Raw genomic sequence first — 25,144 nt, 5'->3', positions numbered from 1 at the left:
TTATATACTTGGTGGTTGGTTGAAGTAGATACGTAAAACGTGTACATCTACCGAAAGTTTAAAATATTGACATTTCAAGAAAGTAATTACATCACTTCACCTTTTAAGGAGTTTACACAGTTGCGGGTTTATGTTAATAGTCTCATTGATTCGGTGAGCAAAAATTTGGAACAACCGAAAAATTTCGTTTTACTTTTATCCGTTTTACAGCGTAGAGCTGTGGCAAAGTTAGTGAATTTGAAAATGGCGATGATTTAAGAGTGAGACGTCGATTCTGATCTGAAAATAATCTTTCTCTTAAAATGTAGTTACAAAAACAGTTTACTCGTCGTCAAATGTTTGGATTTTACATTTAAATGAATAAATTTTGATTCCACGCATCGAATGATAACCAAAATCTTCATTTGTCGCTTATAAAGTTTGTTTACGTTTTTTTATTTATTTTTTTTTACATTGACAGACAAGTCTTGGAAGTTTTCGGTTGATAGCGTGAGCAGCAGGTTGCAAAAAAAAGAAAAAAAACCGATCCGAAATTCGGGCGATTCCTAGGATGAAGGGGCGGGAAAATACGTGTTCTCGGAATATCTGAAGGGGTGAGGAAAATCAATTTCACGATATTACTCGTCCTCGAAATCACGCGGGAATCACGCCGCGATGCACCCCGTGTGCAAATTGACGTATAAACAAACAAGTCCAGGTGTAGTCGCGTATTGTCAGTCTCAGATTTAGAATCGCTGCGGCGTTCGCGTTAATCGTACAAATCGTCGCGCCTGCATCAACAACCGCGGCCTCGGTTAATTTCTCCTCGATTCCGCTGTCTCGTTTAATATATCAATATATGCATAAATGCGTGTAACACACATGCCCACGCTCGCCACGTGATTCTCGATTACATCAGTCCCCCACACTCGTTTCAATATGCGTACGATCGGTGTATACATTATTATAATATTATACTCAGATGCAGATCAGGCAGCTCGGCTAGGTCAATAATGTGACATTTTGACTGTCCGTCTTCGCAAAATCTGATTCCATGGTAATTCAATTCGTTCAGGCGTCGGTGGATGTTTTTACTTTCAAGTTCTCTGATTTTTATTTTTTTTTTTTGTTTTTTCACAACTTCGAGACCGCCCGAATGAATTGGCAATAAAAGCTCGTATGACAATTTTATCGTACAATTGAGTTCCTACAGCCGGAGTTATCTGCAATGATAACGCATAAATGCGAAGAGAAGTCAATAAACAAACAAGCGTAGACGCAAAGAATTCTTCAAATATATGTGTATGTATGACTTCTGTCTGTTTCAGTTTGAATTTGTTATCGCGGAAGTTGTTCGATAAGTAGAAATGCTTTTTCGAAACTACAATTGATCACAGATTTGATTTTTTTTTTGTTTTTGTCTCTCTTGAAATCGGTACGACAAGGCTGAAATTGAAGATCCAGAATGATCACGTTGAAAAATTTACACTAAGCTATGATTAGCGGTATTGGACGATATTAGATAACTCCACCACGTTGTGTGTTTTAATCTTTACCAAGCCATCGCAGACAAATAGGTGTCGGTAATTATCGGAGCTTATCGAAAAGATTAATTCAAAAAAGAGACAGCAAAAGAGAGAAAGAGAGATACGGATTTTGGCAACACGCCGTTCCGAGACGTGCAGCCTGATATGGGGGCGAATACTTTTTTAAATCGTGGGAACAAATCATCGTTTTGATTGATGCCACGATGACACGATTAACGTACATAATCGCGAACTGATTTGTTTTTTCATGCAAGCTGGCCACCTTAAAGCTTCAACTGTCAAGTGCGACTTGTGGAAATTATGCAACTCATGCCAATTTTTCAGGTTTAGCTGCTCTCAAATATTTTTTATTGTTAACTAACCGATGAATTATGACGGCTACGAGTCGTAGCAACATAATTTAAATTCGCCAGTTGACGCGGAAGAGTTTGACATCTCATACGCTGTTCCGATTAAATTGGCTCCCCTTCGTTGAAGACGAAAATATTCTGACGATTCAATCTTGCCGATCAATAGAGTTCAATTATTTTTCGCGCGTGCTGTTTGTCGGTCAGCATGCTAAATTTCATGGTTTCCTCTCGGCATTGGTGTGAGACGTTCGTTTGTATTCTAAAGTGGAGACATTTTTTTATATTGAAATGGATCGCCTCTCTGATTGCGCAATTTCGTGCTCGAAAAATATCGTGATAATATTTCATAGATGAAAAAACCTTGGAACATGTGCTGCAAATCATGCAAATAAATAATTTCTTCAAATTACCGTCTTCCTAAGTCAGTATAGACATCGATTTTCCTAATTATACAGTAATTTTAAAGTATTTTTTATTTTTTTTTTTTTTCAGATTTCAATTCAAATTTGAACAACCGGTTCTCAATATTTCCATCAATGTTTCTTTCCTGCCTTGAATTACGTTTCACCAATATTAATGTTGAAAGTTTTAATTTTTCCGTACGTTTGCGAAGAGAGGAGTCTTAAGGCTGTGGAAATCTTTCAATCGCCTTATTGTTCTTGAAACAAACCTTGAAATTTCTAAATTCGCAAACTTCGATCGTCAACTATCGACCAGAAAAAAATTGCGTCTTCTCTGCACCGATATTCTTGCGCTCTTGTATTTTTTAGTTGCAGGGAAATCGATGCCACAGGAAATGGTTTGTTGAAAAATAGGAAGATTTGTAAATATTAAAAAATAAAAAAGACGTCCTCGACCATGCCTATAATTTAATTCAGCCAAGCGCAGATGAAAGTGAGGGATCGACGCGTGCGTCAATTCCATCTCTGAAAGATTGTACAATCTTCGAGTGGATCGAAATTTCTGACTAGATCGTGCAGTGCCTCGGCTTTTCCCCTGCTCACAGGTGTAAAGGTGGGTATTTATTCACAAGGCCCGTGGCTTCTTCGTGAAGAACATGTGACGAGCGTGTGCTCGAGATAATATCGATAATATCGCCACCAACAACAACGCGATTTTTGCGACCATCCTTTTGCCCACATTCCACCCGCAGGTGAAATTTTCCTTGCAGCTATGTGCGGTAAAAAAATTTTTCCAAAGTTTGTAATCCCCCCCCCCCCCCCCCCCCCCCCCCCCATTTATTCAACTATTTTCCTCTTTCTGTTCTATTTCTGTTTACAGATTTTGTTGCAAATTTTGTACAATATTCAAGTTAATGTTATTCGCATTAGTGGAAATGAGAGTAGTTTTTCTGACAGAAAATGTTTAGTTGCGAGGCTTATTAAAAATAACATAACGCGAAAAGATTGTGTACTTGATTGAACGGAAAATTTTATTAATCGTATTAAACAACTTAGTTTTTATCGTTTGGAGCCCTTTTTTTTATCCATCCGCCTTTCTGCAATCAGGGAAAAATCGAATTAACGCTTGTCAAATGAACTCGTAAAGATAGCGTGGTCGCAGCATTCGATGAACGTAGAGATTAAGAATGTAATCGGCTGAACCGACTGAGTCAAGAGTTGAAAAAAATACACGTTGAATTATTTCTAGTAACGTTACTTGCGCCAATAATAGGGAACACGAATGGAACGACGTCTCTACTGTGTGATCGAAATGAATCTTAGCAAATTCAAACAATACAAACTAGGATTTATTAACACTTTCAGAAAAGATTCTTTGATAACGATTCGTAAATTATAGTTTAAGAAGATCTGGTCGCCAAGAAAAACGAACAACGACTTTAGAGTCGGATGAAAAACGCCAGAGTTTAATAATTTTCAACATTTTAAGCTAGCCTAATTGTAAGTATAAAACATCCTCTCAGATCGATGAAATGTTGGCTTGTATTGTTTCTAATTCGCTCCGATTCGTTTCTATCGATCAAGGTAAAATGGTAAAGATCTTGTCTCACTCTTGTTTACCATCGTCTCGATCTTCGCAAATGACGTGGCTGAACAATTGTCGAAACGATTCTTCTTCTCACTTAACTTTTAATTCGGACAGTAGGACCGATTCATTCTTAAACCCTGCGCGGGTATCTAAATTTCTTATTTTTTTTTCACGAGTTACGCGGGCATTCGAGTGTATGCTTAATAATTATCGGAACCACGAGTATAATAAATCATTCAATGCTGCAAAATTGGCCAATAAAATCGATAAGGAGACTCAAACCTTGTCTATAGGCGCGTGGCTCTCAACCCATCAGGATCTCAGATTACCGGGCAATGATTTGACGTCTTGTTTGAAAAAACTCACGTAATACCCTCGAGTGCCCGTTTATTACCGTTCATCCAATCACCGATCACAGATCTATATACGTGTGTGTGTGTAGTTTAGACACTTTTTATCTACAGCCTAATGCCGTTGCTAGGACGTTATCTATTCCGTTTGACAAAAAAATTCTAACCGCATAATTTTATCGCTTCGGTTTCATCACAATATCCCGCATCGTAAATCTCGCTTGCGGAGAATTTATCCTGTTGTCTACGTTTAATTATTATCTAATATGAGGAATCCATGGGTACGTAATGTGTTCGATAAGTCTTACAAATAAAGACAAAAAAAAAAAAAAATTAAAATTCTTGCAAGTAATTGTTCAAGAATTTTTTGTTCCGATTTCTTTTACCGGAAAAGAGTCCTCGATAGTTGGAATAATCACACGGATAAATTTCCGGTTTAATTCTTGTAAATGCCGGTCGCAATACGTTTGAAAAATTTACAACAAAAGTTTCATTCACCAGATTTTTATTCTACGGGATGGGTTTGTTCAACGGTTCCAATAGATACTTTAAAAAAATATATATTGAAGACCGTTCCTTCATTTAACTATTTTTTCTAGTCAAAAAATTGCAGCTAACGCAATGGGAAAAAGATGCGTGTAATTTTTGGTTCTCTTTTCTAATTTTATGTAGGCTAATTGCGATTAATTTTTTATAGTCTCAAATGTCGTGAATAAAATATACATTTAAACTTGGCACTTATTGAGAGGGATTCTAGTGTGCGGAACTTTTGATTTTTTTACCTCATTTCCCAGAATTTTTTCTTAAAAGTTTTGATGAATTATGGGATCCCAATTTTGGTGGCCAATAGCGTAGAGTTTTGACTATCTTTCCAAATATTTTTATTGCAATGTATTATAAAATGGCGACTGTTGGCATAATAGCATAAAATGAGTGTTTCTTGCTGTTTGGCGTGATTTTTAAAGTTCCAGTTGTCGTAAACAGGAAATTCAAACAGATTATTAAAATACCTGAATATTACTATGGTCCGGATAACAATCATGTCGATATTACGAAAATTCGCAATTTCGCATAACCTTAAAGTCAAGGTATCATTTTTTCACATTATTTTAATTACACAATTGTCCCTTAAATAATTGCTATTAAAGCAAATGCAATGATCGTAGTTCAGACTATAGCCATGCTCATATACATACGAACAATCTTTTGAAATTTTCTGTTCATTTTTTCTGACAACCGGAGCTCCAAAAATCGCGCCACACAGCAAGAAACACGCGTTTTATGCTAATATTCCAACAGCCGCCATTTTATGATATGGTGCAATGAAAAAATTTTGAAAGATACTTTAATTTCTGTATTATCTCCCGATAAGTAAACTTGAAAAAAAAATTGCTGTCCGTTGCAATCGACACGCGTAATTTTTATATGGCTTGAATAAGAAAATTCTAAAAAATGGGATGTTTTTGTTGAAAATAAAAATTTCATCGTTATATTTAATGCAGTTCTGAAAAGGTTGATATGCTCAAAATTCACATTCAATAAAAACAAAATTTAATAATTTATCACAATTGGTCAGAACTTGAAAGTTTTTTTCGAATTCAACGAAGCTACGTGTTGAATTTTACAAAATTAGTATTTGAAAAACATTGATTTACTGAAAGCAAAACGTGAACATTTGATCTTTTCTGGTAATTTTCAATGTTGTATCATTGAAGTGTATTGACTAACGTACGGATTTTCTTTTGTTTGCCGTCAGTTTTCGAAAAAAGAATAATGACACGATACGGAACGCATTATGGAGGTGACCTAGTCGATTTTTCTCACGTTAATAAGGCCGGAAATCCCTTTGAAATTTTCAAAAAATCGATTTTTTTTTACATATTTCGAAAGTATAATACCCAAAGAATATACTGACCAAAGGAAAACCCGAAATAATGAATATTTGCGGAGTTATCGCATATAGTGTAGAACGGAGCGACCTCGGATGAGGCGCGAATTGGACGGCAAAACAGACTGAGTCTTTCTGAGACGAAAGAAGCTCGTACTGCCCGGAAAAAACAGCTGGCGGAAGAAAATCAGCTTTTCGAGGAAGAATAAGGTCTGCTGTACGCGCCTGGCATCGCTGATTAACCGGTAAGTCACTACAATTACTAGTTTTCACATGTTGAAACTTTAAACGCGATTATCTCGAAACAACATTTTCAAAAACTGCTCGTGTTGTAGCTCCAAAAGTTATCGTCCGATTTCGATGAAATTTTGGGAGATCACACTCAGTAATATTATCGGAAGGATATACCTAAAGTTTGAAAGATAGCGTGTGAATAAATACCTTTTTAGGTGTCAAGTATGTCGAAAAAATGGTTGAAAATTCGAACTTTAGAGTAAAAGCGCTCCCAAATTTTCAATTTTGCACTTTGTCATCATTTTTTAGGTATATCCTTCCCCTCAATATGTCAGTAAACGAATGACACTTGTTAAATCTTTTTTAGATCAACAGCAAAAGAGTGACAACTGCGGCACTTTTCGATGTCACGGAAAACAGGCGTCCGAAGACCCTTAATAACGGCGCTATTTTGTGTATCATCGCAACAAAAAAAAATTCCTTCCAAACTTGAATACTTCAATAAAATGATGTTAAAATTTGAAAATGATTAGATTATTTTATCCCCTTTAAAAAAATTCTCGAAAAATACCTATTTTTCACGCTTCTAAAGGGATTTCTGGCCTTGAACCATCACCGTCGGGATGACAGGATCTGTTGTTGGTTAAACGATTAATCGTCGAACAGACACAAAGCAATGATCTAGGTATAAGTACCTCATTCTACGACAAAAGAATCTGTTTCACGTAATTACAAGACTTTCTGGACTACGACCCGCTTATCAGTTGCTATATACACATATACAGTAGCGTTCAAAAGTATTTTGATAATATGAAATTCGTAATTACTTTGATCAATCGTATTTCTTACTTTTCTTTATTTTCACTTTATTTTCGAGCAATCGAAAGTTAATTTTTAACAATTATGTAGAACATCGAATTTCTTTCAACAAATAATATTATTGATTTTTGTGGTTCATACTTTCATGTAATTAACTCAATTACTATCTTTGTCAAAATACTTTTGACCGCTACTGTACACATAATACGTACACGTCATACTTATATTACAATTATAATATATAGCTTTCATCTTTTAATTTACAATTTTTATACGAATAAAAGAGAGGTAAAGATTAAAAAGGAGAAATCAGGATTACAAAGTACAATTATCATTCGTGTGTCCCATAATTCAGTGGCAAGGTATTTATACGTACGTGTATTTTTCAGGTTTCATTTGTCCGAGCTTCCGATCAATTACTTCGCATTATCACAATTAGAATTTTTCGAATTTTTCCGAACATTTACTTCATCCAGACGTGATGATGTTCAGTTTCAATTGTTCAACATATTTTCTTAGAGATGTTTTAGTACGCGGTAATTTTGTCCACAGTTAGTTTACCGAATCAATTCATGGAACATATTTTATCCCCCGATTTAAAAGACTTCCGCATCTTGATACGTAACTAAACCAGGTCTGAAAAGAACGTCAGCTGAACGAGTGGTCGGTTCTTTGTTTCAGATTAATTGCACAACGCGGTTACGATGTATGAGGAAAAGTGGAATTACGTTGTTTATGGAACAAGAATGTCAAATTTCCGCAGTAGCTGTTGCCTACTGTAAGAGTTCTTGAGGCAGCCGAACTCCGACTGATAATAACTACATTGATTATCTTCCAATTACAATATGTTAAATAAACATACTTCAATCAGCTGCAGGTGTGTAGCCACGTGCGCCGAACGCTGTTTAACAATCTGGCAATTGGGCTGAACAATGCAGCAACCACGACGTCAAAAGAAAGGAGAAAATCAACCGAGTCGTATAAGTTTTGCTCGTTAGTGAGCTAAATAAGGGCAACTCGTACTCAATTTTAATACCCGAAAGCGAAAAAGTGCAATTTAAACCTCTGTGCAATGGAGGAAATTTCTTTTTACATTCAGATCTTTGGCGTGATCAGCGTGAGCGTTAGTTAAAAACTTGGTCAAGGTTGCGGTTATAATGTTTGCTAATTATTTACCAGGTGTATTCAAACGGTCCCACAAAATCGACATGGCCACCCTTGACCCACTTGCAATTTTATTTTGGATTTGAGAGCATCGCTGATAGTCACCAATCGAAACGTCTTACTTTTTTTTTTAAATAAAATGATGGCAGGAGTAATTTAACCATACTATTTCACTGTCAATAAACGCTTTAATATCTGAAAGATGTGGATGTCACGTGTTGTAAGCGCTGCACTAAAAATTTCGTCTCTTATTTAATATATCACGGCATTGAAATGCGGGTGAAATATAACAAAGATTGTTCGCTATGCGACGGAAACAATACGAATTCTTCACAGATGCAAATATGTGCATAGCGATCGCACCCAGTACGCAGGAATATATTTGACATTCCACCTTTTTTCATACAGCTTGAGAGAATTCAATAATAAGTCAGATAACCATCTGATTATCACGTTGGGTTATGCGTATAGGTGTATCAGATACTTTCAGTAACTATTGAAACTTTACAGATACGTATCAGATATAGGATATCGGATACTTTGATGTGAGATAAGATTCTTCACTAAACGTATGGAATTTTTTTTTCACGCTATCGTAGTTCTCAGGTACAACGTTCGTAAACGAAGTTTTTTCCATGTTTTCAATTACAAAATCATTTTGAATTAGGCACACAGCCCCACAGATAAAAGCGTGTTGTGCTGGGGTCGAGACCCAACATTTCTTACGTATTTCGACCAGCTGAACACGAATCTGGAGTCGAAAGTGCGTCAATGGACTAATTTGGCCGCTAGAGGTAAAAAGCCAGTTGATACATCAATTTGAGAGACGAGCACATGGTCAATTTTTTTGTCACGTACGGCCGGTTCGTCTATATCTATACATCTATGTCATATCCAAATGTCACGGTCACTCAAAAGTCCAATACGCCAATAAATTCCAAAAACCCAACATCCCAATAACCCGGGGTTAATCACTCGTCGATTTGATGTACACCTGATTTCAAAATTACAAAGATTTTAAAAGATTTCAAATGATTTCGGCAGACTCCAAAAGATTACAAGAGACTTCGTGGGATTTCAAAGGATTTTCAAAGATCTTAAAAGATTTTAGGTATTTCAAATGATGACAAAAGACTTCAGGGGGTTTCAAAGGAGATCAACGGATTTCAGTAGATTTTAACGGATTGCAAAGGATTTCGAACAATTTAAAAAATTTGCACTAAAAACTGGACTCAAAAAGAATCAGGATTCTTGATGCACTTAAGAGCATGTAGCAGTTGCACCTTTACCGATCGAGCAAAGTCCTCCTTTTTCTTCCTATATTAAATAAATAAGCAAACGGAAACGCTCGTTTGTAGCAACGTTCAAGAAAGTCACTCATATCCTGTACTTTTTGGCCCCTGAAATGCGGGAAATGTAGGAATAGTACACGTGTCAAAAAACACACATTTTTTTGAACGATCTTCGGGATGCGAGTAACTTTCCTGAATTCCACTACAAAAAAGCTACGCACCGTAGAAATTTGAACCTTTTCCGTTCGTTTGTTTATTTAATTTTTTTGGTAACAACTGCCAAGTTGTTTGGTTCCACATGGTGCCTGAAATTTTTCTGAGTTTAAAAAAGTATAAGATTGGTTTATATATTTATTGCAAAAATAGCACAAGTAGCAAATGGTCGAAAATCACAATTTTCCACGAAACGAAGCATTTTCTGCTAATCTACTATGAAAATCCGAACGTCAATTTTTACACGAAATTAAGGGGGAAGCTGTAACCAATTTTTAAGAATTTTTTTTACAAGGATGACTAATTGATAACGGGACCGGATTGTTGGTATTTTATTAAGTGTATATTAAACTTGTTTTACATAAATCTTTATACAATTTTTTGTTTAATTAAAGATATGGGTCTTTAATTAACGACTAATAAAAAAATATCCCCTCCATTGTGGCATTGATATCTCGGTAAAGGGTTATCTGAAAATAAAAAACAAAATTTAATCAATATCTATATAAATGTAGCTATCGTTATGCGTAGCCGATGTCAAGGATTTTAATAATCACTCCAATTGCTAAATACGTCTGGCTTATTGTTACATATCTGTCAGGTCAGTAATTTTTCAAACAACTTGTCCCACCTTATCGGCATACGATTACTGTATGATTACCGTGCAACAGAATATATCATTAAAACACAAGTAAAATACTTTCACCCATATAAAAGCACCGCTGAGATTTGAGGGATCCACTTTGTTCTAGCATCGGTTAGTTAGTTGGTTACTTCACGGGACAGGGAACGAACCGAGCGGACCGCGTCGTCAACAATTCAATGAGTGCGAGAGTGAGAGTGACGAGAAAAGCCTAACCATAAACTTATGGAAATAGATTGCGCCGTCTGTGCACCGAGCTGAAGCCATAATTAAGAGCACAGGTGTAGTCGGACCTCTCCGTTGCACGATCGAAAGAGTGGGAAACAGCCGCCAGGGAGAAAAGCATCAAGACAAACCGGGAGGTATGCTTCTATAAGTCTATGTGTTCCTCCCGCTAAGTTACCGATTAGAGCGAGAGGTCCGGCTCCAGCTGTTGTTCTCTCTTTCTAATTACGGCTTCGTTGTCAGTTCGTTGCACAGATCGGGAAGACTATCTCTGTAAGTCTATAAGCCTAACCCTAATTGTAAGTGAAGGAAATGAACGACATCAGTGTCAACTACCTGTCCACACGCACTATGGATCATTTACTGGTAAGCCTCAGATAACATAATTTATCCTCAATTTGTCAAAAATAATTTAAGGTTGGATTTCGGATGAACTTGGTGTTCAGATTAATTTTCTACAGACAGCTGTATCTTCGGAATGTGTTTGATACAACATGTTCTCGTGCTTAAACCTACATGGTTTTATTTTATACATTTGCGACCACTTGGCGACCACGAAATTAAATATGCGAAATAATCTGAATCATCGGTTTAAGGTTGGTTAAAAATACAAAAATGTGAAAGTTGTTCGGGATTTGTTGAGAGTATAACAAAAGCTATATTCTACTATACTTGGTAGAAAACAGAGTAGAATTCATACCATTCCGCACTACGCCAACAATGTAGCCAATAATATACGATCGACGGACATTGCATAATATGCAACAAATAGTAAATTATATCTATACGTAAATGAAATATATCAAACTTATGCATATATGACCTCTCGCATATAACGTTTTCTTTGGTTCTTTGTAGTAAATACTTGAGTAAATAGCGACGACAGTGGATAACTGGAAGAAATTAAAGAAAAACTATATACCGAAATTACAACCATTTTATCAAAATAATAATATGTATTGTTTTTCCGTAATAATCAATAACCTTAGTGATTTGTAGCTTTTGGGGTATTGATTGGTTTATATACTCAAAAATAAATTTCTTTCGCGGGAGGTTTCATGTCCTCTCTCCTGCTGAAATGAAAGAAACAGAATAAACGTAGTTGCCAGAGTGAACTTTTTCTCCTTACTCTTCGTCGTAATATACAAATAAGAACAAATAGTTTCGGCGAGGCTTCAGGCAAGAAGACTAGAGACCAGGAGACCGAACTCAGGTGGTAGAGGTGGGCCAGTATGTGGCAGCCGCCTGGCGTCCCTGCTAATAGACCAAGCAATAGCGCAGAAGAAAAGTGATTCCGTGACAAAAATAGTATCTGGATACAGCTTGTGCCATTACGCGAAAGACAGTCCGTACTTATATTCTGCCATGTTTTGGACACGCAACTGTGATTTATTAATTTTTTATAAACATTTAAGAGCAACCAGTGCAATCCGATACTGCGCAGTCAATTTTGGATTGCATTGGCGGTGTTTTATTAAGTTTTTTATTAACATTTTTTTTCATTATATGGGAAAGATATGGGCCTTGATTTAACGACTAATAAAAAAATTTCCCCTGCGTTGTGGCATTGATATCTCGGTAAAGGGTTGACGGAAAATAAAAAAAAAAATTTCATCAACATCTCTACAAATGTAGCCATCGACGTACGTAGCCGGTTTCAAAAAATGTACCAATTGCTATCGTTACAAACTGTGTGAATAAAAAAAAAAGGACGGTAGGAATGTAGAAAATTTTTATTCCGTGGGCATTTTGTAAATAATGAAAATACAAATAACTACATGTCACGATAGCCAAATTTGTATAGATATTGATAAAACTTTGTTGTTTATTTTCAGACAAACCATCACCGAGATAGCAATGCCACAACGGAGGTGAACTTTTATTATTAGTCGTTGAGTCACGGCCCATATCTTTGTTAATATAAAAAAAATGGCTAATCAAAATTTACACCAAACAAGTTCAATGTAAACTTGATAAATACCGACAATCCGATACGTTTATTAATCAGTTATCCCTGTGAAAAAAATTCTTAAAAAGCGGTTATTTTTTCGGCCGGCACAGTGATCTTCCCCCTTAATAAATACGAAAATAAATAGATGCAAATGAAATCATAGGCACAAAACGCATCTATCCATCATTGATTTGATTATGAAGACTCATCGTTAAAAGAAAGTGCGACATCAAATTATATATACGATTAGTCTCGTTGACGTAATTGGAGTTATTTTTCCCAAAGGTCATAATTTATAAGCAGAACAATAGTCATAAAATTTCAATGGATAACACAAAATTACTTAGAACTTCACAAGTTTGTCGAATTATTTTATAGAATTTTAGAGGATTTCAAGGGTTTGCAGGAGATTTTCAAAAATATAAAGGGATTTCAGGAGATTTCAATAAATTTCAAAGATTATAGAAGGTTTCAAAGATTTCAAAAGATGTCACCAGATTTCACGATTTCACGAGATTTCACGACTATATAACTCTCGCAATGACCCGAAAGCTCAATATTCCGACAATCCCAAAGCCTAAAAACCTTCATAACGTCAAACGCCAAATTAGGGGTTAGGCTTTGGGGGTTATTCACTTTTCCGATTTTTTCAGGGTTGGGATTTCGGCGTTATTGAGGTTTTGAGCGCTCATCATTAATAGGCTTATCCTTTGGGGTGATTTGAATATTAGGCTTTGAGGTTATAAAATGAATCCATCGACATCCACATTAAACTTCAGATTCGTGTTCAGCAGGTCGAAATACGTACGAAACGACGGGTGTCAACCCCAGCACAATGCAATTTTTTTCATTTGTTGGCCCGTGGCATCTTCAAAAACGGATGTATGCTGTGCGTGTGCTTATCGGAATTTTGTGAAGACGATACCAGACAAACCACTGGACCGATTTGGCTGACATTTGGATGGAAAATTATCTAGACTCAGACGATGCTTCGGTAACTTCGACAGACCTCCTTCACATTCGGTTTTAAATCGGCAGACATCCAAAATTCTCAAAAACTTGCAACGTCTACATTCTTCAAGATAGTTCAGTAAACTTTATTGGCTTCGTGTATGAAATACAAGCACAGAATCAAGCATATGTCATATGTTGTACAGTAATATTAATTAATGCCTTGACCTTCCGGCCAACTTGTTTTCGGTCCGAAACAAAATGCGAGTTCAATTCCGTGACTTGAGCAGCAGTCGCTAAATCTTACAATTTTTGAGACAGTCCGATAAAATTTGAAACACAACATTCGGCATTAAAATGAATTTTTATAAAATCTTCTCTAATTTTCAAGTTTTCTGTAGCTCGTATTTCAGATGAACCACTGTACCAGTTTTGCTAAAATTAGCGTGCCGAGAGGAAACAGTGAAACTTTCTATTCCAAGCGATACTTTACGCATGCGCAAATCGATTGAACTCGATTGGTCGATGAGATCGTATCACGGCAATATATTTATCCGCAAGACAGGGCAGCCAACTTACTCGAAACTGCGCATGAGATGTTAAACTCTCCCACATCAAGTGGCGGATTGAAATTATATCGTTAGGATGACTCGTCTAAGTCATCAATCGTCAATTAGTTGATGAAAAAAAGTTTGCCAAGTTTTCCCGAATCACTGCAACAGTTATTTGAGGTTTACTCAACATAAAAAAACTGGCATCACATGCATAACCTCCGTATCATTTCTGCTCAGTAGCAAAGAAAATACATCAATGAACGGTACAAGCAAAGCTCTTTGGAAAAATCCTTTCCTCTTTGTTAAGTTGACTCAAAATTAAAGCAGCATTCTCCCCCACAGATTTCCCAGCGATACCGCGTTCAATAACCTGTCGGATCCCTGGCCCAGTTCTTCTTGTGCTAAGAGGCATCTCGTCTATATTCGTTTGAATCCAAGCTACGTCTTTTGGACGTGCGTCGTTCAGTCACGAGAGTAAACAAAATATTTTTAACTCCAAACTCTCGGTATATATTTTATATATATATATCTAGTTGTACGCTTTTCTCATCTTGATCTCGAACGAATACTTTGGCGTGAAATGATACAATTTGTGCAGAATTCAGGGAGAATTCTGCGACCGAATTTTTAGGCAGAGCGGATGAGCCGAAGTCACAAATTCCTTTAAAAAAATCGTTGATAGAATTACGCATGCAACCGTTTCGTCACGAAATTTCAGCACCATCACTAAAGTTTAAAAGTAAAATTCGATTTTCTTATTTCATAGTGCGAACGTAATAATATTCTTCTTGAAACTATTGTATTTTTCGGATGCCAAGACTCGGTGCAACGTTTTTACGATTTTTTTGTTTATACCAAGAACGGGTCAATAAATTAATTATTTATAAACTATCGTATAACGTTATTTCTAGGGCTCATTGTAATATAAGAGTTACACCAAATGCTCGAATATCCATTTTCGATTCGTTAATCTGTTTTCAATTTAATATTTTGGATTTTTGGCCACGGTGAAAATGTTCGCAAAAATCATATTTTTGAGTGAAAAATATTAGTTTGCATCCATTCAAAACAGCCATGCATTACGTATACATTCAGAAGCCCACATGTATTTATAAAGATCGGCTTACTATTCGCCTGTTTATAGCTTATTTATCCATTATACACTCAATGCATTTCATATTTACGGACTTCGGTGTGGATTAAATAACTTTCTCAACTGCCCAGTTCATCAGAAGTTTTGAACTCCATTTTTCACTCAAGTTTGAATATGATTTCCCAGAAGTTTCTCTTGCGGAACGGAAGTGGAGAAAACTATCCAGGTCGAAGTTGAAACATTCAAAGATCTGCCACGGCAATAGACTACGTACTTTGTAAGCCGCATTTTTGCATTGGTTAAAAGTTGACCAGTTGGAAATGAAAAAAAAAAACAAATTATAGTTGTACAGGGCAACACAACCGACAGTTAAAGAGGGTGATTGAAAAAGGCTATAAGAGCCGTTTTAAAAAAAAAATTCCACCAACGAATTCACGCGACAAATAACTATGCAACAAGGAATAAACAGTTTTGCTCCTTTTTTAAAAAACTTAGTTGCGTGTAGTGTCTTTTAAATCTCCTCTACAAATTTCTACTTAAACAATAAAAGGGAAGCAAGGGATCCTACAAACTCAATTGACGGTGATACTGTTAATTTTTTTTTTCTTCTGTTTTGGATGATTGTTCGAATTTGGAGTAAGATAAGACGAAGTACAATCGCAGCTTAGTGAGTTGGAAAGCGTAAAATGACGAAGGTGTTACAATAAACATATTTACTAATCGGCACTTCGAGAGTCTGCTTATAACGAGTGCGGAAAAATCCAGTTTGAGAAAAGAAGAGCTTATCGATAACAGAACAGGGCATGTGATGCGAGTCAGAAATATACCGGTCGAGACGTGTGAATTCCAAGATCAACAGAGATCAATCCTACGCTGCTTCCGTAAAGTACAAGATATTTGTATAATAACTTCAGTTACTTCTCTCGTTAAAATATAGGTATCAGTAGCTCTAACCACTTGGCGGGGAAATCTTAATTGGGTAAAAAAATAACGGAGTTTTCAACGATCGTGAACTACAAATATCAACCATTCCAATTTGTCCTAAGGCCGTTGTTACTTCAATGCTGCCTCTACAGGGATCGATTTGGTTATGAAAATTTGTAACTAAGATTCACCTTCAAAGTTCCACGAGGTGTTAAAAAACTAACGGAAATGTTTGGTCATGGTAAGTATTTAGATCGCGTCAAAAGGTAGACCTAACGAAAATTCTGGATCTCCGATAAAATTCAAATCTCGAAAAACACTCTGATAACTGGTAATTCTCTATTATTTCACTGATAAGTCGCAAGATTTAAGTTATTACCAGTACAGCAATCTGCCGCTAGGCATCGCAGGATTCGCAGCACTCTCACGGTAAAAGTAGAAATACAGCTTTCATAAAGACCAAAATTCAACCAACCCAAGAAGTGGGGATAGTGTAAAAAGGTTATGTTTCGCTTCGGTACTACAGTTGTCGTTATAATTCGAAAAGATCTGATAAAGTGCCATGTAAATGTGATTCTATGTCACTGTGCATTCTCATAAAATCCTGACACATGATAGTAACCGAAATGAATTATTTCATTCAAATTGCCTTGCACATCATGCTATGATATAAGCAATAAGAATATCGATTTGTGCCAAATTTGAATCATTTATTCTTCAAAGCCCAAAAATTCATCATTTCAAAGGCATGAAATGTATGAATTTGGGATTTTCGAGTAAACCCCTCCCTATTTCGACCAAAAAATGTCACTTAATCTCTACGTTGCTCGAATATTTTTAGGATCGTGAATCACCTGGTATCCGGTTTCTCGTTCGGAATGAGCAATGAATAGTAATTATGGAACTGAGCCTGAATAGTCACTCAGTTGCCTCGGCAATGCGATGAGCACTTCAAAATGCCGTATTGAACAATGAAATAAAAGTACTGCATCGTTGAACGTGCGAGTGTCAACGAAATTGTAGTGAATTGAAAAACGCGGAGCTCCACTCCGGTTTTGTTTGGCTTGATTAAGCGGTTCTTCGTTTGTTGTTTCTTTCTAAACGCATTCTTATTTTTAGCTCGTGTATATAATTACTCCGAAGAATATTCTCTCATTGCTGTCAGTCAGGGCGAAATATTATACAACTCAGAATTACGTAAGACGTTTGCCCAATTGTCACGATGCCAAGTATCAGATAATTTATTTACTTGTTCTTTCTTCCCCTGCCTTCAGGGACGCGAACAAAGCGTTGACGTTAATTAAACACCACTTTTACAGAACTGAAGGAAATTTGAAAGTTATGAATTTCAACTAGAAACTCGAAGCAATTACTGTATAGTAGACTGGGCCAAAAAAATTGACAATTTTTTTTTACTTTTGAAAAATATATTGAGAATATCATTCAGTATGGCAAAAAAAAGAATCTCATGAAATTTTAAGCCCTTAATATTAACTTTAAGAGGTCTATCATCGCTATTTTTGATTTTTAGTAATAATTTGATGTTTTACGTCAGAACTGTCGAAATATTGAAGTGAAAAAATTTATGTTCACTTATCCCTTTATAAAATTAAATTCCCTACAAAAAAGGTCTGATTATAGATTTTTGTCAGACAAGCCGTTTCCGAGTAATTAAGCTTAATAAATTGATATAATTTCTCGATTTGAAACTTTGAAATTTCAATTTTTTCTTCAATTTTAATTGAGAATAACTTTTGAAAAATTAAATTGAGGCAAAAATATTAAGAGATCTTTTTTGTAGAACATTAAATTTCCTTTAAGAATCTGTCATGATCTTTTTTATACATTCATTGATTCGTTAGTCACAAAATTCCAAATTAAAAAAGTCAAATCGAGAAATTATATCAATTTATTAAGCTTAATTACTCGGAAACGGCTTGTCTGACAAAAATCTATAATCGGACCTTTTTTGTAGGGAATTTAATTTTATAAAGGGATGAGTGAACATAAATTTTTTCACTTCAATATTTCGACAGTTCTGACGTAAAACATCAAATTATTACTAAAAATCAAAAATAGCGATGATAGACCTCTTAAAGTTAATATTAAGGGCTTAAAATTTCATGAAATTTTTTTTTTGCCATACTGAATGATATTCTCAATATATTTTTCAAAAAAAAAAAAATAGTCAATTTTTTTGGCCCAGTCTACTTTATAGTATCATTTCTATGATACAGAAAACTCACTGTGCATTTGTCCGATTCAAAATCTGACAAAATATACATTTTTGATACGAAAATAAAGAAAAAAACGTATCGATACTAACATCTTTCTAGTTACATTGGCGATTCAACTTTCTTCGTTTCAATTTACAAGATAAGGATATCAAGTATTTTAACCTAGTTGTAGATTTAGGAAAAGGAATTTTCATAAAAAGGATAACGGATTTTGTACAGATGAAATTCTTCATACAGTCATGGAATCTAATTACAAATATGTCGAATCTCACGATGACTACGAACTTTAAAATCGAAGGTGAACAGTACCAGCCGAACAAATTTTTAGATTTAACTATTTTTTACTCATGGGGTTCCAATGGTAAAAGCCCAACTTACCCACAAAACACTGTCTATGATAGAAAAAAAAGATAAACTAGATTTTGAATTTGCACAATCATCATGAGGGTAAATTTCACTGATAAAATCAAGAATAGTTCGTGCAAATATTTGGCTAAAAATATAACAGTACCAAATTTCACCTCTTCTCTTTGATCAAGCACCTTCTGATGTTTTAATCAAAGATATGCATGCGGCAATCTTATTTGTCTACCAACATTATCACGAAACAGGCCGATAAATTTTTGTGTCATCACCTGATTCCCTGCAGCTCTGAAGCATTAAGACATTGAACATGATTGAATCAACGTCCCTAATAAGTAATAGAATTGAAAAAACCCTGAGTTTAATCATTTTCAAACGTATAAGTATAAACACCCTTTTACCAATTGTAAATATCTTAGCTAATGTCACTCGAACTTGCTCAAATTCATTTCTCTCACACGGTACGATATTTTTTCATTCGCATTCACTATCATTGAAGCAAATAACACTCTTGGAGATTTTTTGTGCCTCGTCCTAACTTTTTTTATTCAGACAGTCTAGTTGATTATTCCTTAACGCAAGCGCCATTGCTGCATCGAAGGCGTATCTAATTACAATGCGCCGCAAACTCGTGATTTCTGGTTGGATGAAAGTTTCGCGATATCGTATAAATACATCGTATGCTGTGTCGATGACATTGTACAGATGATATACCGTATGCAATTAATGCGACTGCCTTATCTTCTCAGCGCCAAAGCACATGACTATGACGCGATGCGTTTTATCGTCTCCCAAACTAAATAACAACCTTATTTTTCATACATCATAAGACAAGTATCACGAGTCGGTCTTATGCCGGATCCGTCATTGATTACAATACATCAACCAGACAACTAATCAGCACTTTAAATGGACGACTAGCAACCTATGGCTACTCGGTTTTATCTCACCATGCTGGTTATCGGATCGAACTCTGCGCTCATTCCTAGGCTAATCGATTGCTGAGACAAGCTAATTGTCGTTGTATTGGATTTTAATCTGCACGACATGTGATCACTGCAATTTTGCTGTGCCAACTGGTTTTGCATTGAAATGAAGGCTGACTCATATCGATATCGTTCTGTTTATTCAAATGTTATCGGTACGATTTTCCATATTTTACAAAAATATTAGGTGAAATCTAAAAGAAATTCGGGGGGAATAAGAATTTCCAAAGAAAAAGGTACAATCGATACCCATCGGTCGTTATGTAATCTCTATATGTTGTATATTTAAGAGGTTACTCGCCCGTATAAACCAAATAAAATTACACACGCATTCATATTACAACGAATAATATTTATTAACAAATAACAGGCTTCTACGGTTCTTCATATTACGCGTCCCATTGCGATCTGACGCTGATTGGCGTCGGTCATAAAACTTTGGTTATATAGAGAGGACCTCTCATACACATACGTGTCTAACTTGTCCATCGGACCTTAGTCTATCTATTTTGCATTCAGGTTACAACATGTATTAGCGATTCTCTGTAAAAAAAACATCAACGGTTCAACCAGAAGTAAAAAATTTTGATGAAGAAAAATCATAGGTTTATCTTTATTATCAGATACATGACGAATGATTTTCAAACACAGAATGTCTGCGGAAGTAAAGAGAAAAAAGAGAAAAATGTTGAACAGATTTTGGGTGAAATTGATCGAAAAAATGTATATGTCTAGTCTTGAGATTCAGCAATTATATGAAAAATTCTTAGCAGTTTAATCACGAGGGAGAAAAATTTCCACCCAAGTGTGAAATGCGTGCCTTAACTCCCAATCGACCCCTTGACGGAAGTCCAAAGTCGTAAATGTACACTTGCAACGCGATCGCGTCTTCGAGAAGTTGGCAGTAGTTTTGCATCGTCTGGGTAAGACGCCCTGCACAAGACAACAAGTTGTACGTGCGTTTGGTCTCGCATACCTTTCGGGACGTGGATCGGACCGAGTGTTTTTCCTACATGCGGTTACGGGTGCTGATTAAGGCCGAACGGACGTTGAAGTCCGAATGAAAGGTTAAGGAAAGGAGGAAAACCGCGTAAAAAATCTCTGCCAACGTCATATGCAATAATGGCAAACATTAGTGAAGGAATATGTTTACCGTGTGATGGAAATGAATCATAGCCAAGGGGCCGTTCGCTCGGGTAAGTCATAAATGCAACAGTTGGAAATCAAGTTATTAATTAAACGAAATTTATGACTGGAATGTCCTTTGAAACCAGGAGGAAGCAAGCACCGTGACTGAAATCATTGAAAATCATGTTAAGAAATGGCGCAGCAGGCTTTGGTAATCATGGAAATCGTTACGGCTCTTGCGGTTAACGTCAAATGATTTCAATTCATTATAATTCGACTGGTTTATATCTTATCATGTACTTTCGTTGATTTTCAGGTTACCAAGTGATTTCTATTGATTCCAAACGTTTTCACAGCGTTCTAGGTTATTTCCAATGTTTTTTTTTTATCATTTGCTGTGATACTATCCAATTTGGAAATTATGGAAAATCGCCTAGAAGGCTCAAGAATAAATGGAAGTCAGGAGTAGTATTGGAAATCTATAGAAATTGCTGGAAATCAATCTTAAGAACATTCTTCGTTCTTAGGAACGTGTTAATTATAAAATCGTTTCTGAACTTGCCGATATCTCTTATGATATTCGAATTCGCTTAAAAACAATTTTATTCCATGGTAGGAATTTCATTTCGTTTGTGAGCACCTTCATTGTCACAAATAATGTTGCTGGAGGTTTTTCCAACGGTTATCCTCTTATCCTAACTTTTGATTCAGATGATATAGTACAGCCGATTCATCATTTAGCTGGACGAACGGACAATTCGATATTCAGTCAATCGTGGACTGGGAATTGATTTGCAAAAACATTTTGACGGTGAAATAGGTCAGCTGTTCCAACTAGTTTTTCAAAAGGCTGTTTGTAAATCGAGTTTTATAATTTGCATTCAATAAATTTTACTACTTAAACAATTTCACCTCGTAGTGACCTGAAATTCAATAATAACTCATTTCTTTCGAAGTTGGTGTTTGTCGTTTTTGTATTTTTTTTTCCTGCCCCATTCAGCGATGCGAAAATATTAAGTATGCAAGCATTAAAGGAGAATAATAGCAAGATAAACCTCGAAAAACTTTTCTTGATTTGACAAACTTACATATAGCCCATTCCACGTCAACTTGACCAATAATTTTCCCTCGCCATTTTTGGTTCGCCTCAGAATTTTTTTATTCGATCAATCTCAAAAAAGCATTTTTGAATTTTTTCAGACTTTTTCCTACAAACGTTAATTTTTTTATGATTATTGAAACCTATCGAAAATTTCTCGAAAATCCTTTGTTCAATTCTAAATCTTTTGACGCGAGAATACAGAATTTTCCGTAATTGTTTGCGATTTTGAGAAAAATGTGTTTTATTTGTTCATAATGTTTAAAGTGCGAAAAAAATCGAAAAAAATCGCCACATAATAGACCGATATCAGAATGATCGGAATGAATGATAAACTATGTAAGATTTTTAAAAAATGCCAATTTGAATGATCATAAAAAATTAACTGTTTTAGGAAAAGATTTGAAAAAATTCAGGAGCGCTTTTTTGAGATCGGAAAATTGTATAAGCTCCTGAAAAAAGTCAAAAATGGTTAAAGAAAATCATTGGTCGAGTTGACATGGAATGCCCCATATCTTTCATCGTTTCGATCACAATTTTTTCATGACGCTAATTTATTTTTCACGATTCGTTTTCCTCTGTTTGAAATTGGAACGAAGATTATACTGTCTTTCATAGTCACCACTTTGATAACGTAATAACATCCCGCATCAGCTGTTCGCGAAGATATTGCCTTTGACTGTACATGTAACAGACATATACCCGCAGATAATGTCAATGACCGATTCGTCATTTTCAGTGACAATTTTCAGGGTTGCCATCCTACATGAAAACCCTGGAACAGTCGGATCGCGTCAAGCTCATTAAAAATTAAAAACAAGAACGCGCGCAGCCTTGACCCGACTGCATTATCTTTCACCGCGATGAGAAGCGTTCCAACCTCCCAGGCGAAAATATTACCATATATATTGTCTCCTCTCACGATGAAATTCGACATTCTACAAGTTTCATACGTTTATAGATTTTTGAAGCGTTCAATCAAGCCCTGTATAAATACGATCGATCGGACAGCCGAAATATAGATATACGGCATACGCTTGAACTGTATATACATCATAATTACGTAGATAGCACAAGAGAGCGCGTGTCGATCGCTCGCTCGGTCGATAATAACGTAATCACTTCTTCACAAAATGGCGATGAGACAAAACAACTATGCTACGAGGAGTCATTAATTTTAAGCCTGAAGAGGGTTGGCAGCTGACCAACCGAAACATCGTAAAAAAATTTAAATATACTGTCAATTATTGACCAATTTCGACGAAATAATGGATTCATTTAGATACTAACGTAACGCGGTAGTGCGGTATATTAAATTTCGGAAACAATCCGTTAGCTGCGTGACATATGATGTGATAGGGATGTCAGAAGTGCCAAAAAGAATCGATATTTTTTTTAAACATCAATTTCGATTTTAATACATCGAAAAATTATGTCGGTAATATTTTGTAAAACTAGTTATCTCAAATTTTATAAAAACAATATCGTTAGAATAATATTATTTTTTAATAAATCGATTAAATAATTACATTAATTCAGTCAAACCCATATTTGTCCGCAGAGATACAATAAGAATTGCCAGTCAGATACTCATCAAAAAATTATTCTGCTAATGAGTTGATGTGAGAAAATTTGTACGACGAAGAACAGCATACTTCGTGGGATACATTTTTATTCCAATAGTCACGAAATAATATGCAATGTGACGGCGACAAGAGGTAAGATTAGAGAGTACCAAAATATAAATTATTATTAGTTCTCATACGAACGAAACGAACAAAGACCATGCTGACACAGGTAATAGAATAAAAGCTGTAGGGCCTTCTGCGGTAGCTCGGTTGTCTTCCATACCATTCAAAAAGTAGTTTCATCGCATCGACCTAACCTCGATGCTTAATTATGAATATATTCAGAGAGCGGTGATGAAAATATTCTAATTCTTAATCGTGAGTGTGGAAAATTCGACAGCTTCCTCGCACTGTAGATTTGATGAAGTGTTTAACCTCATTGGCATTAGTTTAGAAAAATATGTTAAATGTACAGAATATGACAACTCTGGTATGATTTTGATGATAACTTAATTAGATACGTACACTTGGGGACAATGAATCTGAGACGGCTAATTTTTCACACTGGACAGTTATGTTGGCAACACAGAGAAACCTACAGCGCCATAGTCGGCTGAGCGTGAAACAAACTCAATCTGAATAAACATGACATAACTCATGACCGTCGAATCTAACCTTAGAATACCGCGGGGATAATGACTTGTTGGATTAACAAATTTTTTATTTCATAGTGCCTGATTCAGAAACGAGATTTATTTGGATTTCCGATCGATTAACTTCAATCAAAAACTCAATAAAATGCAAATAAGCTTGATTGATAGAAACTTCAAGTATATGAAGGAAGATACGTTGCATTGTCTGCCTGATAAAGTTGAATAAACAAAGTGTATCCTGCTAATTGTAATTGATGTTCCGTAACTCAAGGCACATAAAGCTTCGAACAAGTAAAGTCAGCAATATGAATCTCAGCACAAATTTATAAATTTCAAAAAAAGAACCGCTTTGATACAATATAAAAAATCTAACTGGCCACAGTGCTGATGTCATTTTTTTGACACGGATTCAATTCGTATGGTATAATGAAAGAAAGTGATGTTTATGTGTTTCACAGTCATAGGTTCAGAACTAAATAAAAATATAGAAATCAATGATAATTATTAGATTACATACTTTAAACTGGTTTGATGAACAGTGGAGCTCTCGATGAGGCTATACGCAGAGTTAGTAGTCTTGCAAATCCTAAGTTTATGCTCTTGTAATCGCGTTAACTTGGTTTAACAATCTGTAGCACTTTCGAACCAACTAGATGCAGCGATGAAACCGTCTTAAAATAACCAATTTTGGTCTAAAACAATTCTCTGCATTTCGAAATTATCAATGTCTGTCAAAAATGGTTTGTACATAAAAATGATTAACAAGTAAATTTGTACACAAATTAGTGATATCCCCCCAAAAAGTACCTCTGGTGCAGAAACCTTTCATCGAGTACATTAAAAATGTGTTTTCATCCGTTATCAACAAAGATTGAAATCACATAATACCGCCAAGTACATGTCTGTTAATTCACAATAAAAGCATGATTGAAACTTGACCCTTC

The 25,144-nt window shown here is 35.6% G+C and overlaps 1 protein-coding gene across 1 annotated transcript in view; it reads left to right on the top strand.

Annotated features, from left to right (window-relative positions):
• Positions 1–20,650: 20,650 nt before the first annotated feature.
• LOC124301447 (carotenoid isomerooxygenase) overlaps positions 20,651–25,144 on the top strand; it is a 49,007-nt gene continuing 44,513 nt past the window's right edge. The window contains exon 1 of the mRNA XM_046756510.1: positions 20,651–20,948. The gene's annotated coding sequence lies outside the window, so the exon portion shown is untranslated. The remainder of the gene's footprint in view (positions 20,949–25,144) is intronic.

The sequence above is a fragment of the Neodiprion virginianus genome, chromosome 3 (genome assembly GCF_021901495.1).
Source record: "Neodiprion virginianus isolate iyNeoVirg1 chromosome 3, iyNeoVirg1.1, whole genome shotgun sequence".
In the NCBI taxonomy this organism is placed as follows: domain Eukaryota; kingdom Metazoa; phylum Arthropoda; class Insecta; order Hymenoptera; family Diprionidae; genus Neodiprion; species Neodiprion virginianus.
Note: the sequence above shows the minus strand (reverse complement) of the source record. Positions and strands in the feature narration are given on the sequence as shown.